Consider the following 18853-nt stretch of genomic DNA (forward strand, 5'->3'; position numbering starts at 1 on the left):
AATAGAAAATTCACAATGCCGATTTATATTGACGAGAGTAACGTTTCGGGTTGGCTGCTTTTTGGCTCTTCCCTGAGGGATCAGTGTTAGACTCCGATGCACCACAGCAGGTTTACTGTATTCCTTCGACCATCATATTGACGATGAAACACAGAAATTGCATCGGGAATCAATAGAGAATTCACAATGCCGATTTATAATGACGAGAGTAACGTTTCGGGCAGTCTTGTTCTTTGGTTCTTCCCTGGGGGCTCAGTATTAGACTCCGATGCAGCAAAGCAGGTTTATTGTATTGCTTCGACCATCATATTGACGATGAAACACAGAAATTGCATCCGGATTCAATACAAAATTCACAATGCCTATTTATATTGACGTGAGTAACGTTTCGGAGAATCTGTTTTGTAACTCTTCCCTGGGGGCTCGGTGTTAGACTCCGATGCACCAGAGCAGGTTTACTGTATTCCTTCGACCTTCATATTGACGATGAAACACAGAAATTGCATCGAGATTCAATAGAAAATTCACAATGCCGATTTATATTGACGAGAGTAACGTTTCGGGTAGGCTGCTTTTTGGCTCTTCCCTGAGGGATCAGTGTTAGACTCCGATGCACAACAGCAGGTTTACTGTATTCCTTCGACCAACATATTGACGATGAAACACAGAAATTGCATCGGGAATCAATAGAAAATTCACAATTCTGATTTATATTGACGAGAGTAACGTTTCGGGCAGTCTTGTTCTTTGGTTCTTCCCTGGGGGCTCAGTGTTAGACTCCGATGCAGCAAAGCAGGTTTACTGTATCCCTTCGACCATCATATTGACGATGAAACACAGAAATTGCATCCGGATTCAATACAAAATTCACAATGCCTATTTATATTGACGAGAGTAACGTTTCGGAGTATCTGTTTTGTAACTCTTCCCTGGGGGCTCAGTGTTAGACTCCGATGCACCACAGCAGGTTTACTGTATCCCTTCGACCATCATATTGACGATGAAACACAGAAATTGCATCGGGAATCACTAGAAAATTCACAATGCCGATTTATAATGACGAGAGTAACGTTTCGGGTAGGCTGCTTTTTGGCTCTTCCCTGAGGGATCAGTGTTAGACTCCGATGTACCACAGCAGGTTTACTGTATCCCTTCGACCATCATATTGACGATGAAACACGGAAATTGCATCGGGAATCAATAGAAAATTCACAATGCCGATTTATATTGACGAGAGTAACGTTTCGGGCAGTCTGGTTTTTTGGTTCTTCCCTGGGGGCTCAGTGTTAGACTCCGATGCAGCACAGCAGGTTTACTGTATTCCTTCGACCATCATATTGACGATGAAACACAGAAATTGCATCGAGAATCAATAGAAAATTCACAATGCCGATTTATATTGACGAGAGTAACGTTTCGGGCAGTCTTGTTCTTTGGTTCTTCCCTGGGGGCTCAGTATTAGACTCCGATGCAGCAAAGCAGGTTTATTGTATTGCTTCGACCATCATATTGACGATGAAACACAGAAATTGCATCCGGATTCAATACAAAATTCACAATGCCTATTTATATTGACGTGAGTAACGTTTCGGAGAATCTGTTTTGTAACTCTTCCCTGGGGGCTCAGTGTTAGACTCCGATGCACCAGAGCAGGTTTACTGTATTCCTTCGACCTTCATATTGACGATGAAACACAGAAATTGCATCGAGATTCAATAGAAAATTCACAATGCCGATTTATATTGACGAGAGTAACGTTTCGGGTAGGCTGCTTTTTGGCTCTTCCCTGAGGGATCAGTGTTAGACTCCGATGCACAACAGCAGGTTTACTGTATTCCTTCGACCAACATATTGACGATGAAACACAGAAATTGCATCGGGAATCAATAGAAAATTCACAATTCTGATTTATATTGACGAGAGTAACGTTTCGGGCAGTCTTGTTCTTTGGTTCTTCCCTGGGGGCTCAGTGTTAGACTCCGATGCAGCAAAGCAGGTTTACTGTATCCCTTCGACCATCATATTGACGATGAAACACAGAAATTGCATCCGGATTCAATGCAAAATTCACAATGCCTATTTATATTGACGAGAGTAACGTTTCGGAGTATCTGTTTTGTAACTCTTCCCTGGGGGCTCAGTGTTAGACTCCGATGCACCACAGCAGGTTTACTGTATCCCTTCGACCATCATATTGACGATGAAACACAGAAATTGCATCGGGAATCACTAGAAAATTCACAATGCCGATTTATAATGACGAGAGTAACGTTTCGGGTAGGCTGCTTTTTGGCTCTTCCCTGAGGGATCAGTGTTAGACTCCGATGTACCACAGCAGGTTTACTGTATACCTTCGACCATCATATTGACGATGAAACACGGAAATTGCATCGGGAATCAATAGAAAATTCACAATGCCGATTTATATTGACGAGAGTAACGTTTCGGGCAGTCTGGTTTTTTGGTTCTTCCCTGGGGGCTCAGTGTTAGACTCCGATGCAGCACAGCAGGTTTACTGTATTCCTTCGACCATCATATTGACGATGAAACACAGAAATTGCATCGAGAATCAATAGAAAATTCACAATGCCGATTTATATTGACGAGAGTAACGTTTCGGGTAGGCTGCTTTTTGGCTCTTCCCTGAGGGATCAGTGTTAGACTCCGATGCACCACAGCAGGTTTACTGTATTCTTTCGGCCATCATATTGACGATGAAACACAGAAATTGCATCGGGAATCAATAGAAAATTCACAATGCCGATTTATATTGACGAGAGTAACGTTTCGGGCAGTCTGGTTTTTTGTTTCTTCCGTGGGGGCTCAGTGTTAGACTCCGATGCACCACAGCAGGTTTACTGTATTCCTTCGACCATCATATTGACGATGAAACACAGAAATTGCATCGAGAATCAATAGAAAATTCACAATGCCGATTTATATTGACGAGAGTAACGTTTCGGGTAGGCTGCTTTTTGCTCTTCCCTGAGATATCAGTGTTAGACTCCGATGCACCATAGCAGGTCTACTGTATTCCTTCGACCATCGTATTGACGATGAAACACAGAAATTGCATCGGGAATCAATAGAAAATTCACAATGCCGATTTATATTGACGAAAGTAACGTTTCGGGCAGTTTGGTTTTTTGGTACTTCCCTGGGGGCTCAGTGTTAGACTCCGATGCAGCAAAGCCGGTTTACTGTATCCCTTCGACCATCATATTGACGATGAAACACAGAAATTGCATCCGGATTCAATACAAAATTCACAATGCCTCTTTATATTGACGAGAGTAACATTTCGGAGTATCTGGTTTTTAACTCTTCCCTGGGGGCTCAGTGATAGACTTCGATGCACTATAGCAGGTTTACTGTATCCCTTCGACCATCATCTTGACGATGAAACACAGAAATTGCATCGGGAATCAATAGAAAATTCACAATGCCGATTTATATTGACGAGAGTAACGTTTCGGGCAGTCAGGTTTTTTGGTTCTTCCCTGGGGGCTCAGTGTTAGACTCCGATGCACCACAGCAGGTATACTGTATTCCTTCGACCATCATATGGACGATGAAACACAGAAATTGCATCGAGAATCAATAGAAAATTCACAATGCCGATTTATATTGACGAGAGTAACGTTTCGGGTAGGCTGCTTTTTGGCTCTTCCCTGAGGGATCAGTGTTAGACTCCGATGCACCACAACAGGTTTACTTTATTCCTTCGACCATCATATTGACGATGAAACACAGAAATTGCATCGGGAATAAATAGAAAATTCACAATGCCGAATTATATTGACGAGAGTAACGTTTCGGGCAGTCTTGTTCTTTGGTTCTTCCCTGGGGGCTCTGTGTTAGTCTCCGATGCAGCAAAGCAGGTTTACTGTATCCCTTCGACCATCATATTGACGATGAAACACAGAAATTGCATCCGGATTCAATACAAAATTCACAATGCCTATTTATATTGACGAGAGTAACATTTCGGAGTATCTGTTTTTTAACTCTTCCCTGGGGGCTCAGAGTTAGACTCCGATGCACTACAGGAGGTTTACTGTATCCCTTCGACCATCATATTGACGATGAAACACAGAAATTGCATCGGAAATCAATGGAAAATTCACAATGCCGATTTATATTGACGAGAGTAATGTTTCGGGTAGGCTGCTTTTTGGCTCTTCCCTGAGGGATCAGTGTTAGACTCCGATGCACCACAGCAGGTTTACTGTATTCCTTCGGCCATCATATTGACGATGAAACACAGAAATTGCATCGGGAATCAATAGAAAATTCACAATGCCGAATTATATTGACGAGAGTAACGTTACGGGTAGGCTGCTTTTTGGCTCTTCCCTGAGGGATCAGTGTTAGACTCCGATGCACCAAAGCAGGTTTACTGTATTCCTTCGACCATCATTATGACGATGAAACACAGAAATTGCATCCGGATTCAATACAAAATTCACAATGCCTATTTATATTGACGAGAGTAACGTTTCGGGTAGGCTGCTTTTTGGCTCTTCCCTGAGGGATCAGTGTTAGACTCCGATGCACCAAAGCAGGTTTACTGTATTCCTTCGACCATCATATTGACGATGAAACACAGAAATTGCATCGGGAATCAATAGAAAATTCACAATGCCGATTGATATTGACGAGAGTAAGGTTTCGGGTGGGCTGCTTTTTGGCTCTTCCCTGAGGGATCAGTGTTAGACTCCGATGCAGAAAAGCAGGTTTATTGTATTGCTTCGACCATCATATTGACGATGAAACACAGAAATTGCATCCGGATTCAATACAAAATTCACAATGCCTATTTATATTGACGAGAGTAACGTATCGGAGTATCTGTTTATTAACTCTTCCCTGGGGAGTCAGTGTTAGACTCCGATGCACTACAGCAGGTGTACTGTATCCCTTCGACCATCATATTGACGATGTAACACAGAAATATCATCGGGAATCAGTGGAAAATTCACAATGCCGATTTATATTGACGAGAGTAACGTTTCGGGTAGGCTGCTTTTTGGCTCTTCCCTGAGGGATCAGTGTTAGACTCCGATGCACCACAGCAGGTTTACTGTATCCCTTCGACCATCATATTGACGATAAAACACAGAAATTGCATCGGGAATCAATAGAAAATTCACAATGCCGATTTATATTGACGAGAGTAACGTTTCGGGCAGTCAGGTTTTTTGGTTCTTCCCTGGGGGCTCAGTGTTAGACTCCGATGCACCACAGCAGGTTTACTGTATTCCTTCGACCATCATATTGACGACGAAACACAGAAATTGCATCGAGAATCAATAGAAAATTCACAATGCCGATTTATATTGACGAGAGTAACGTTTCGGGTAGGCTGCATTTTGGCTCATCCCTGAGGGATCAGTGTTAGACTCCGATGCACCACAACAGGTTCACTGTATTCCTTCGACCATCATATTGACGATGAAACACAGAAATTGCATCGGGAATCGATAGAAAATTCACAATGCCGAATTATATTGACGAGAGTAACGTTTCGGGCAGTCTTGTTCTTTGGTTCTTCCCTGGGGGCTCAGTGTTAGACTCCGATGCAGCAAAGCAGGTTTACTGTATCCCTTCGACCATCATATTGACGATGAAACACAGAAATTGCATCCGGATTCAATACAAAATTCACAATGCCTATTTATATTGACGAGAGTAACGTTTCGGAGTATCTGTTTTGTAACTCTTCCCTGGGGGCTCAGTGTTAGACTCCGATGCACCACAGCAGGTTTACTGTATTCCTTCGACCATCATATTGACGATGAAACACAGAAATTGCATCGGGAATCAATAGAAAATTCACAATGCCGATTTATATTGACGAGAGTAACGTTTCGGGCAGTCTGGTTTTTTGGTTCTTCCCTGGGGGCTCAGTGTTAGACTCCGATGCACCACAGCAGGTTTACTGTATTGCTTCAAACATCATAATGACGATGAAACACAGAAATTGCATCGGGAATCAATAGAAAATTCACAATGCCGATTTATATTGACGAGAGTAACGTTACGGGTAGGCTGCCTTTTGGCTCTTCCCTGAGGGATCAGTGTTAGACTCCGATGCACCAAAGCAGGTTTACTGTATTCCTTCGACCATCATATTGACGATGAAACACAGAAATTGCATCGGGAATCAATAGAAAATTCACAATGCCGATTGATATTGACGAGAGTAAGGTTACGGGTAGGCTGCTTTTTGGCTCTTCCCTGAGGGATCAGTGTTAGACTCCGATGCAGCAAAGCAGGTTTATTGTATTGCTTCGACCATCATATTGACGATGAAACACAGAAATTGCATCCGGATTCAATACAAAATTCACAATGCCTATTTATATTGACGAGAGTAACGTATCGGAGTATCTGTTTTTTAACTCCTCCCTGGGGAGTCAGTGTTAGACTCCGATGCACTACAGCAGGTTTACTGTATCCCTTCGACCATCATATTGACGATGTAACACAGAAATATCATCGGGAATCAGTGGAAAATTCACAATGCCGATTTATATTGACGAGATTAACGTTTCGGGTAGGCTGCTTTTTGGCTCTTCCCTGAGGGATCAGTGTTAGACTCCGATGCACCACAGCAGGTTTACTGTATCCCTTCGACCATCATATTGACGATGAAACACAGAAATTGCATCGGGAATAAATAGAAAATTCACAATGCCGATTTATATTGACGAGAGTAACGTTTCGGGCAGTCAGGTTTTTTGGTTCTTCCCTGGGGGCTCAGTGTTAGACTCCGATGCACCACAGCAGGTTTACTGTATTCCTTCGACCATCATATTGACGACGAAACACAGAAATTGCATCGAGAATCAATAGAAAATTCACAATGCCGATTTATATTGACGAGAGTAACGTTTCGGGTAGGCTGCATTTTGGCTCATCCCTGAGGGATCAGTGTTAGACTCCGATGCACCACAACAGGTTCACTGTATTCCTTCGACCATCATATTGACGATGAAACACAGAAATTGCATCGGGAATCGATAGAAAATTCACAATGCCGAATTATATTGACGAAAGTAACGTTTCGGGCAGTCTTGTTCTTTGGTTCTTCCCTGGGGGCTCAGTATTAGACTCCGATGCAGCAAAGCAGGTTTACTGTATCCCTTCGACCATCATATTGACGATGAAACACAGAAATTGCATCCGGATTCAATACAAAATTCACAATGCCTATTTATATTGACGAGAGTAACGTTTCGGAGTATCTGTTTTGTAACTCTTCCCTGGGGGCTCAGTGTTAGACTCCGATGCACCACAGCAGGTTTACTGTATCCCTTCGACCATCATATTGACGATGAAACACAGAAATTGCATCGGGAATCAATAGAAAATTCACAATGCCGATTTATAATGACGAGAGTAACGTTTCGGGTAGGCTGCTTTTTGGCTCTTCCCTGAGGGATCAGTGTTAGACTCCGATGCACCACAGCAGGTTTACTGTATTCCTTCGACCATCATATTGACGATGAAACACAGAAATTGCATCGGGAATCAATAGAAATTTCACAATGCCGATTTATATTGACGAGAGTAACGTTACGGGTAGGCTGCTTTTTGGCTCTTCCCTGAGGGATCAGTGTTAGACTCCGATGCAGCAAAACAGGTTTATTGTATTGCTTCGACCATCATATTGACGATGAAACACAGAATTTCCTTCCGGATTCAATACAAAATTCACAATGCCTATTTATATTGACGAGAGTAACGTATCGGAGTATCTGTTTTTTAACTCTTCCCTGGGGAGTCAGTGTTAGACTCCGATGCACTACAGCAGGTATACTGTATCCCTCCGACCATCATATTGACGATGAAACACAGAAATTGCATCCGGATTCAATACAAAATTCACAATACCTATTTACATTGACGAGAGTAACGTTTCGGAGTATCTGTTTTGTAACTCTTCCCTGGGGGCTCAGTGTTAGACTCCGATGCACCACAGCAGGTTTACTGTATCCCTTCGACCATCATATTGACGATGAAACACAGAAATTGCATCGGGAATCAATAGAAAATTCACAACGCCGATTTATAATGACGAGAGTAACGTTTCGGGTAGGCTGCTTTTTGGCTCTTCCCTGAGGGATCAGTGTTAGCCTCCGATGCACCACAGCAGGTTTACTGTATTCCTTCGGCCATCATATTGACGATGAAACACAGAAATTGCATCGGGAATCAATAGAAAATTCACAATGCCGATTTATATTGACGAGAGTAACGTTTCGGGCAGTCTGGTTTTTTGGTTCTTCCCTGGGGGCTCAGTGTTAGACTCCGATGCACCACAGCAGGTTTACTCTATTCCTTCAAACATCATATTGACGATGAAACACAGAAATTGCATCGGGAATCAAAAGAAAATTCACAATGCCGATTTATATTGACGAGAGTAACGTTACGGGTAGGCTGCTCTTTGGCTCTTCCCTGAGGGATCAGTGTTAGACTCCGATGCACCAAAGCAGGTTTACTGTATTCCTTCGACCATCATTATGACGATGAAACACAGAAATTCCATCCGGATTCAATACAATATTCACAATGCCTATTTATATTAAAGAGAGTAACGTTTCGGGTAGGCTGCTTTTTGGCTCTTCCCTGAGGGATCAGTGTTAGACTCAGATGCACCAAAGCAGGTTTACTGTATTCCTTCGACCATCATATTGACGATGAAACACAGAAATTGCATCGGGAATCAATAGAAAATTCACAATGCCGATTTATATTGACGAGAGTAACATTTCGGGTAGGCTGCTTTTTGGCTCTTCCCTGAGGGATCAGTGTTACACTCCGATGCAGCAAAGCAGGTTTATTGTATTGCTTCGACCATCATATTGATGATGAAACACAGAAATTGCATCAGGATTCAATACAAAATTCACAATGCCTATTTATATTGACGAGAGTAACGTATCGGAGTATCTGTTTTTTAACTCTTCCCTGGGGAGTCAGTGTTAGACTCCGATGCACTACAGCAGGTTTACTGTATCCCTTCGACCATCATATTGACGATGAAACACAGAAATATCATCGGGAATCAGTGGAAATTTCACAATGCCGATTTATATTGACGAGAGTAACGTTTCGGGTAGGCTGCTTTTTGGCTCTTCCCTGAGGGATCAGTGTTAGACTCCGATGCACCACAGCAGGTTTACTGTATCCCTTCGACCATCTTATTGACGATGAAACACAGAAATTGCATCGGGAATCAATAAAAAATTCACAATGCCGATTTATATTGACGAGAGTAACGTTTCGGGCAGTCAGGTTTTTTGGTTCTTCCCTGGGGGCTCAGTGTTAGACTCCGATGCAGCAAAGCAGGTTTACTGTATCCCTTCGACCATCATATTGACGATGAAACACAGAAATTGCATCCGGATTCAATACAAAATTCACAATGCCTCTTTATATTGACGAGAGTAACGTTTCGGAGTATCTGTTCTTTAACTCTTCCCTGGGGGCTCAGTGTTAGACTCCGATGCACTACAGCAGGTTTACTGTATCCCTTCGACCATCTTATTGACGATGAAACACAGAAATTGCATCGGGAATCAATAGAAAAATTCACATTGCCGATTTATATTGACGACAGTAACGTTTCGGGCAGTCTGGTTTTTTGGTTCTTCCCTGGGGGCTCAGTGTTAGACTCCGATGCAGCAAAGCAGGTTTACTGTATCCCTTCGACCATCATATTGACGATGAAACACAGAAATTGCATCCGGATTCAATACAAAATTCACAATGCCTCTTTATATTGACGAGAGTAACGTTTCGGAGTATCTGTTCTTTAACTCTTCCCTGGGGGCTCAGTGTTAGACTCCGATGCACTACAGCAGGTTTACTGTATCCCTTCGACCATCATATTGACGATGAAACACAGAAATTGCATCGGGAATAATAGAAAATTCACAATGCCGATTTATATTGACGAGAGTAACGTTTCGGGTAGGCTGCTTTTGGGCTCTTCCCTGAGGGATCAGTGTTAGACTCCGATGCACCACAGCAGGTTTACTGTATCCCTTCGACCATCTTATTGACGATGAAACACAGAAATTGCATCGGGAATCAATAGAAAATTCACAATGCCGATTTATATTGACGAGAGTAACGTTTCGGGCAGTCAGGTTTTTTGGTTCTTCCCTGGGGGCTCAGTGTTAGACTCCGATGCACCACAGCAGGTTTACTGTATTCCTTCGAAAATCATATTGACGATGAAACACAGAAATTGCCTCGAGAATCAATAGAAAATTCACAATGCCGATTTATATTGACGAGAGTAACGTTTCGGGTTGGCTGCTTTTTGGCTCTTCCCTGAGGGATCAGTGTTAGACTCCGATGCACCACAGCAGGTTTACTGTATTCCTTCGACCATCATATTGACGATGAAACACAGAAATTGCATCGGGAATCAATAGAGAATTCACAATGCCGATTTATAATGACGAGAGTAACGTTTCGGGCAGTCTTGTTCTTTGGTTCTTCCCTGGGGGCTCAGTATTAGACTCCGATGCAGCAAAGCAGGTTTACTGTATCCCTTCGACCATCATATTGACGATGAAACACAGAAATTGCATCCGGATTCAATACAAAATTCACAATGCCTATTTATATTGACGAGAGTAACGTTTCGGAGTATCTGTTTTGTAACTCTTCCCTGGGGGCTCAGTGTTAGACTCCGATGCACCACAGCAGGTTTACTGTATCCCTTCGACCATCATATTGACGATGAAACACAGAAATTGCATCGGGAATCAATAGAAAATTCACAATGCCGATTTATAATGACGAGAGTAACGTTTCGGGTAGGCTGCTTTTTGGCTCTTCCCTGAGGGATCAGTGTTAGACTCCGATGTACCACAGCAGGTTTACTGTATACCTTCGACCATCATATTGACGATGAAACACGGAAATTGCTTCGGGAATCAATAGAAAATTCACAATGCCGATTTATATTGACGAGAGTAACGTTTCGGGCAGTCTGGTTTTTTGGTTCTTCCCTGGGGGCTCAGTGTTAGACTCCGATGCAGCACAGCAGGTTTACTGTATTCCTTCGACCATCATATTGACGATGAAACACAGAAATTGCATCGAGAATCAATAGAAAATTCACAATGCCGATTTATATTGACGAGAGTAACGTTTCGGGTAGGCTGCTTTTTGGCTCTTCCCTGAGGGATCAGTGTTAGACTCCGATGCACCACAGCAGGTTTACTGTATTCTTTCGGCCATCATATTGACGATGAAACACAGAAATTGCATCGGGAATCAATAGAAAATTCACAATGCCGATTTATATTGACGAGAGTAACGTTTCGGGCAGTCTGGTTTTTTGTTTCTTCCGTGGGGGCTCAGTGTTAGACTCCGATGCACCACAGCAGGTTTACTGTATTCCTTCGACCATCATATTGACGATGAAACACAGAAATTGCATCGAGAATCAATAGAAAATTCACAATGCCGATTTATATTGACGAGAGTAACGTTTCGGGTAGGCTGCTTTTTGCTCTTCCCTGAGGGATCAGTGTTAGACTCCGATGCACCATAGCAGGTTTACTGTATTCCTTCGACCATCGTATTGACGATGAAACACAGAAATTGCATCGGGAATCAATAGAAAATTCACAATGCCGATTTATATTGACGAAAGTAACGTTTCGGGCAGTTTGGTTTTTTGGTTCTTCCCTGGGGGCTCAGTGTTAGACTCCGATGCAGCAAAGCAGGTTTACTGTATCCCTTCGACCATCATATTGACGATGAAACACAGAAATTGCATCCGGATTCAATACAAAATTCACAATGCCTCTTTATATTGACGAGAGTAACATTTCGGAGTATCTGGTCTTTAACTCTTCCCTGGGGGCTCAGTGATAGACTTCGATGCACTACAGCAGGTTTACTGTATCCCTTCGACCATCATATTGACGATGAAACACAGAAATTGCATCCGGATTCAATACAAAATTCACAATGCCTATTTATATTGACGAGAGTAACGTTTCGGAGTATCTGTTTTGTAACTCTTCCCTGGGGGCTCAGTGTTAGACTCCGATGCACCACAGCAGGTTTACTGTATCCCTTCGACCATCATATTGACGATGAAACACAGAAATTGCATCGGGAATCAATAGAAAATTCACAATGCCGATTTATAATGACGAGAGTAACGTTTCGGGTAGGCTGCTTTTTGGCTCTTCCCTGAGGGATCAGTGTTAGACTCCGATGTACCACAGCAGGTTTACTGTATACCTTCGACCATCATATTGACGATGAAACACGGAAATTGCATCGGGAATCAATAGAAAATTCACAATGCCGATTTATATTGACGAGAGTAACGTTTCGGGCAGTCTGGTTTTTTGGATCTTCCCTGGGGGCTCAGTGTTAGACTCCGATGCAGCACAGCAGGTTTACTGTATTCCTTCGACCATCATATTGACGATGAAACACAGAAATTGCATCGAGAATCAATAGAAAATTCACAATGCCGATTTATATTGACGAGAGTAACGTTTCGGGTAGGCTGCTTTTCGGCTCTTCCCTGAAGGATCAGTGTTAGACTCCGATGCACAACAGCAGGTTTACTGTATTCCTTCGACCAACATATTGACGATGAAACACAGAAATTGCATCGGGAATCAATAGAAAATTCACAATTCTGATTTATATTGACGAGAGTAACGTTTCGGGCAGTCTTGTTCTTTGGTTCTTCCCTGGGGGCTCAGTGTTAGACTCCGATGCAGCAAAGCAGGTTTACTGTATCCCTTCGACCATCATATTGACGATGAAACACAGAAATTGCATCCGGATTCAATACAAAATTCACAATGCCTATTTATATTGACGAGAGTAACGTTTCGGAGTATCTGTTTTGTAACTCTTCCCTGGGGGCTCAGTGTTAGACTCCGATGCACCACAGCAGGTTTACTGTATCCCTTCGACCATCATATTGACGATGAAACACAGAAATTGCATCGGGAATCAATAGAAAATTCACAATGCCGATTTATAATGACGAGAGTAACGTTTCGGGTAGGCTGCTTTTTGGCTCTTCCCTGAGGGATCAGTGTTAGACTCCGACGTACCACAGCAGGTTTACTGTATTCCTTCGACCATCATATGGACGATGAAACACAGAAATTGCATCGAGAATCAATAGAAAATTCACAATGCCGATTTATATTGACGAGAGTAACGTTTCGGGTAGGCTGCTTTTTGGCTCTTCCCTGAGGGTTCAGTGTTAGACTCCGATGCACCACAACAGGTTTACTTTATTCCTTCGACCATCATATTGACGATGAAACACAGAAATTGCATCGGGAATAAATAGAAAATTCACAATGCCGATTTATATTGACGAGAGTAACGTTTCGGGCAGTCTTGTTCTTTGGTTCTTCCCTGGGGGCTCTGTGTTAGTCTCCGATGCAGCAAAGCAGGTTTACTGTATCCCTTCGACCATCATATTGACGATGAAACACAGAAATTGCATCCGGATTCAATACAAAATTCACAATGCCTATTTATATTGACGAGAGTAACATTTCGGAGTATCTGTTTTTTAACTCTTCCCTGGGGGCTCAGAGTTAGACTCCGATGCACTACAGCAGGTTTACTGTATCCCTTCGACCATCATATTGACGATGAAACACAGAAATTGCATCGGAAATCAATGGAAAATTCACAATGCCGATTTATATTGACGAGAGTAATGTTTCGGGTAGGCTGCTTTTTGGCTCTTCCCTGAGGGATCAGTGTTAGACTCCGATGCACCAAAGCAGGTATACTGTATTCCTTCGGCCATCATATTGACGATGAAACACAGTAATTGCATCTTGAATCAATAGAAAATTCACAATGCCGATTTATATTGACGAGAGTAACGTTTCGGGCAGACTGGTTCTTTGGTTCTTCCCTGGGGGCTCAGTGTTAGACTCCGATGCACCACAGCAGGTTTACTGTATTCCTTCGACCATCATATTGACAATGAAACACAGAAATTGCATCGGGAATCAATAGAAAATTAACAATGCCGATTTATATTGACGAGAGTAACGTTTCGGGCAGTCTGATTTTTTGGTTCTTCCCTGGGGGCTCAGTGTTAGACTCCGATGCAGCACAGCAGGTTTACTGTATTCCTTCGACCATCATATTGACGATGAAACACTGAAATTGCATCGAGAATCAATAGAAAATTCACAATGCCGATTTATATTGACGAGAGTAACGTTTCGGGTAGGCTTCTTTTTGGCTCTTCCCTGAGGGATCAGTGTTAGACTCCGATGCAACACAACAGGTTTACTGTATTCCTTCGACCATCATATTGACGATGAAACACAGAAATTGCATCGGGAATCGATAGAAAATTCACAATGCCGAATTATATTGACGAGAGTAACGTTTCGGGCAGTCTTGTTCTTTGGTTCTTCCCTGGGGGCTCAGTGTTAGACTCCGATGCAGCAAAGCAGGTTTACTGTATCCCTTCGACCATCATATTGACGATGAAACACAGAAATTGCATCCGGATTCAATACAAAATTCACAATGCCTATTTATATTGACGAGAGTAACTTTTCGGAGTATCTGTTTTGTAACTCTTCCCTGGGGGCTCAGTGTTAGACTCCGATGCACCACAGCAGGTTTACTGTATCCCTTCGACCATCATATTGACGATGAAACACAGAAATTGCATCGGGAATCAATAGAAAATTCACAATGCCTATTTATAATGACGAGAGTAACGTTTCGGGTAGGCTGCTTTTTGGCTCTTCCCTGAGGGATCAGTGTTAGACTCCGATGTACCACAGCAGGTTTACTGTATACCTTCGACCATCATATTGACGATGAAACACGGAAATTGCATCGGGAATCAATAGAAAATTCACAATGCCGATTTATATTGACGAGAGTAACGTTTCGGGCAGTCTGGTTTTTTGGTTCTTCCCTGGGGGCTCAGTGTTAGACTCCGATGCACCACAGCAGGTTTACTGTATTCCTTCGACCATCATATTGACGATGAAACACAGAAATTGCATCGAGAATCAATAGAAAATTCACAATGCCGATTTATATTGACGAGAGTAACGTTTCGGGTAGGCTGCTTTTCGGCTCTTCCCTGAAGGATCAGTGTTAGACTCCGATGCACAACAGCAGGTTTACTGTATTCCTTCGACCAACATATTGACGATGAAACACAGAAATTGCATCGGGAATCAATAGAAAATTCACAATTCTGATTTATATTGACGAGAGTAACGTTTCGGGCAGTCTTGTTCTTTGGTTCTTCCCTGGGGGCTCAGTGTTAGACTCCGATGCAGCAAAGCAGGTTTACTGTATCCCTTCGACCATCATATTGACGATGAAACACAGAAATTGCATCCGGATTCAATACAAAATTCACAATGCCTATTTATATTGACGAGAGTAACGTTTCGGAGTATCTGATTTGTAACTCTTCCCTGGGGGCTCAGTGTTAGACTCCGATGCACCACAGCAGGTTTACTGTATCCCTTCGACCATCATATTGACGATGAAACACAGAAATTGCATCGGGAATCAATAGAAAATTCACAATGCCGATTTATAATGACGAGAGTAACGTTTCGGGTAGGCTGCTTTTTGGCTCTTCCCTGAGGGATCAGTGTTAGACTCCGACGTACCACAGCAGGTTTACTGTATTCCTTCGACCATCATATGGACGATGAAACACAGAAATTGCATCGAGAATCAATAGAAAATTCACAATGCCGATTTATATTGACGAGAGTAACGTTTCGGGTAGGCTGCTTTTTGGCTCTTCCCTGAGGGTTCAGTGTTAGACTCCGATGCACCACAACAGGTTTACTTTATTCCTTCGACCATCATATTGACGATGAAACACAGAAATTGCATCGGGAATAAATAGAAAATTCACAATGCCGAATTATATTGACGAGAGTAACGTTTCGGGCAGTCTTGTTCTTTGGTTCTTCCCTGGGGGCTCTGTGTTAGTCTCCGATGCAGCAAAGCAGGTTTACTGTATCCCTTCGACCATCATATTGACGATGAAACACAGAAATTGCATCCGGATTCAATACAAAATTCACAATGCCTATTTATATTGACGAGAGTAACATTTCGGAGTATCTGTTTTTTAACTCTTCCCTGGGGGCTCAGAGTTAGACTCCGATGCACTACAGCAGGTTTACTGTATCCCTTCGACCATCATATTGACGATGAAACACAGAAATTGCATCGGAAATCAATGGAAAATTCACAATGCCGATTTATATTGACGAGAGTAATGTTTCGGGTAGGCTGCTTTTTGGCTCTTCCCTGAGGGATCAGTGTTAGACTCCGATGCACCGGAGCAGGTATACTGTATTCCTTCGGCCATCATATTGACGATGAAACACAGTAATTGCATCTTGAATCAATAGAAAATTCACAATGCCGATTTATATTGACGAGAGTAACGTTTCGGGCAGACTGGTGCTTTGGTTCTTCCCTGGGGGCTCAGTGTTAGACTCCGATGCACCACAGCAGGTTTACTGTATTCCTTCGACCATCATATTGACAATGAAACACAGAAATTGCATCGGGAATCAATAGAAAATTAACAATGCCGATTTATATTGACGAGAGTAACGTTTCGGGCAGTCTGATTTTTTGGTTCTTCCCTGGGGGCTCAGTGTTAGACTCCGATGCAGCACAGCAGGTTTACTGTATTCCTTCGACCATCATATTGACGATGAAACACTGAAATTGCATCGAGAATCAATAGAAAATTCACAATGCCGATTTATATTGACGAGAGTAACGTTTCGGGTAGGCTTCTTTTTGGCTCTTCCCTGAGGGATCAGTGTTAGACTCCGATGCAACACAACAGGTTTACTGTATTCCTTCGACCATCATATTGACGATGAAACACAGAAATTGCATCGGGAATCGATAGAAAATTCACAATGCCGAATTATATTGACGAGAGTAACGTTTCGGGCAGTCTTGTTCTTTGGTTCTTCCCTGGGGGCTCAGTGTTAGACTCCGATGCAGCAAAGCAGGTTTACTGTATCCCTTCGACCATCATATTGACGATGAAACACAGAAATTGCATCCGGATTCAATACAAAATTCACAATGCCTATTTATATTGACGAGAGTAACTTTTCGGAGTATCTGTTTTGTAACTCTTCCCTGGGGGCTCAGTGTTAGACTCCGATGCACCACAGCAGGTTTACTGTATCCCTTCGACCATCATATTGACGATGAAACACAGAAATTGCATCGGGAATCAATAGAAAATTCACAATGCCTATTTATAATGACGAGAGTAACGTTTCGGGTAGGCTGCTTTTTGGCTCTTCCCTGAGGGATCAGTGTTAGACTCCGATGTACCACAGCAGGTTTACTGTATACCTTCGACCATCATATTGACGATGAAACACGGAAATTGCATCGGGAATCAATAGAAAATTCACAATGCCGATTTATATTGACGAGAGTAACGTTTCGGGCAGTCTGGTTTTTTGGTTCTTCCCTGGGGGCTCAGTGTTAGACTCCGATGCACCACAGCAGGTTTACTGTATTCCTTCGACCATCATATTGACGATGAAACACAGAAATTGCATCGAGAATCAATAGAAAATTCACAATGCCGATTTATATTGACGAGAGTAACGTTTCGGGTAGGCTGCTTTTCGGCTCTTCCCTGAAGGATCAGTGTTAGACTCCGATGCACAACAGCAGGTTTACTGTATTCCTTCGACCAACATATTGACGATGAAACACAGAAATTGCATCGGGAATCAATAGAAAATTCACAATTCTGATTTATATTGACGAGAGTAACGTTTCGGGCAGTCTTGTTCTTTGGTTCTTCCCTGGGGGCTCAGTGTTAGACTCCGATGCAGCAAAGCAGGTTTACTGTATCCCTTCGACCATCATATTGACGATGAAACACAGAAATTGCATCCGGATTCAATACAAAATTCACAATGCCTATTTATATTGACGAGAGTAACGTTTCGGAGTATCTGATTTGTAACTCTTCCCTGGGGGCTCAGTGTTAGACTCCGATGCACCACAGCAGGTTTACTGTATCCCTTCGACCATCATATTGACGATGAAACACAGAAATTGCATCGGGAATCAATAGAAAATTCACAATGCCGATTTATAATGACGAGAGTAACGTTTCGGGTAGGCTGCTTTTTGGCTCTTCCCTGAGGGATCAGTGTTAGACTCCGACGTACCACAGCAGGTTTACTGTATTCCTTCGACCATCATATGGACGATGAAACACAGAAATTGCATCGAGAATCAATAGAAAATTCACAATGCCGAATTATATTGACGAGAGTAACGTTTCGGGCAGTCTTGTTCTTTGGTTCTTCCCTGGGGGCTCAGTGTTAGACTCCGATGCAGCAAAGCAGGTTTACTGTATCCCTTCGACCATCATATTGACGATGAAACACAGAAATTGCATCCGGATTCAATACAAAATTCACAATGCCTATTTATATTGACGAGAGTAACTTTTCGGAGTATCTGTTTTGTAACTCTTCCCTGGGGGCTCAGTGTTAGACTCCGATGCACCACAGCAGGTTTACTGTATCCCTTCGACCATCATATTGACGATGAAACACAGAAATTGCATCGGGAATCAATAGAAAATTCACAATGCCTATTTATAATGACGAGAGTAACGTTTCGGGTAGGCTGCTTTTTGGCTCTTCCCTGAGGGATCAGTGTTAGACTCCGATGTACCACAGCAGGTTTACTGTATACCTTCGACCATCATATTGACGATGAAACACGGAAATTGCATCGGGAATCAATAGAA

Source organism: Schistocerca cancellata, chromosome 10 (assembly GCF_023864275.1).
Source record: "Schistocerca cancellata isolate TAMUIC-IGC-003103 chromosome 10, iqSchCanc2.1, whole genome shotgun sequence".
NCBI lineage: Eukaryota > Metazoa > Arthropoda > Insecta > Orthoptera > Acrididae > Schistocerca > Schistocerca cancellata.